The 1,219-nt window shown below is 33.9% G+C and overlaps 1 protein-coding gene across 1 annotated transcript in view; it reads right to left on the bottom strand.

Moving 5' to 3' along the window:
* The window catches only part of LOC110427338 (putative 12-oxophytodienoate reductase 11), an 8,009-nt gene that overhangs the window by 2,021 nt on the left and 4,769 nt on the right, over positions 1-1,219 (bottom strand). The window lies entirely within an intron of this gene.

Below are 1,219 nucleotides of genomic sequence, written 5' to 3'. Positions count from 1 at the left end.
TTTTGCCTTCCATATCTGAACCTAACTTATTTGCTTGGCTTTGGCTTTGGATATGTAGATGAGCAGCAGTGCAGTGCAAATGGGTAGAAGTCGTTTCTGCTACCAGAAGAAGTGAATTTTGCTTAGCTTTGGTTTTGGTTTCTGTTTGGGATATTTGCAGAGTTGAGTTGTGCAGTGACAATGGAGTATATATAGCCTTGGGATGGGCATATGATGACGTGCGAGTGTACGTGAGCAGAGTCCTGTCACACTTTGCTCGGCTGCACCTTCCCTTGGCACACCCCTGTTGACCAAGAAGCCGACACACAGATTCCTCCTGTGCTAATTCCGGGCCTTTTCTTTCTTTTGGCAAATCATAAAAGTATTTTGTAATTTAAGATAAAATTAATAAAGAGTAATCAATGATCAAGGCACAATTTAATAATAAAAAAAAAAACTTACGTCGTGTTCTTAACTGCTAAAGTAATTCGGACCGTCGTCGTCATGCATGACGTATCCGCCAAAGCCCACAGGCAGTCATGCAGTGTGACTGAAAATACAAAGTCAATTCCATGCATTCTGACCAAAAAGTGTTTCATACTGTGAAGATGCTTTGCTGCCTTCTTCCACCATGACCACGACGTCACCTGCATGGTCCAATGTGATCAAAACTTCAAAACCTATTTTTCTTCATCACAACTTTGTAATAGGATCAAATACAAATGCTTTCCTCAATATTTTGTGTTACCAAAACCTAAGCGATCTCGCACTTTTTCCAAATGTAAACCACTAATTAATTATGAAAAAGATATATATATATCATTAATTGGAGAAATAAATAGGCTAAAATATAAAGTAAATACTTAATTAAATCTACCACATGAATTCATATCTTTTTATTACAATCAGTTAAACCATTAATCAAGTATTTACAATCAATTGAAGTCTTATTTAAGAGAAAATTTTAACACCATTAATTCTTTGAATATCCCAAAATCAAGCATCTTTTCTTTTTTTGAACCCGTCATTTCTATCTTTAAATTTGTTTTTCATGAATTTTTTTATTTTTTTAGCATTAAAAATCATGAAATAACAAATTTAGGAAAAAATTTAAAATTGTAACATAAAATGGATTAGCTTATGGCGTGCCTATAAGCAATATTAAATAGTGTATGATACAACCAGAAGTTTTTGTAATAAAGGTGAATGATATCTAAAGTTACCATGGCGCACTTTAATT

Source organism: Theobroma umbraticum, unplaced genomic scaffold, assembly GCF_002168275.2.
Source record: "Theobroma umbraticum cultivar Fairchild unplaced genomic scaffold, ASM216827v3 scaffold_228.0, whole genome shotgun sequence".
NCBI classification, from domain to species: Eukaryota; Viridiplantae; Streptophyta; class Magnoliopsida; order Malvales; family Malvaceae; genus Theobroma; species Theobroma umbraticum.
The sequence above is the reverse complement of the archived record's forward strand: the minus strand, read 5'-3'. Positions and strand labels throughout refer to the sequence as shown.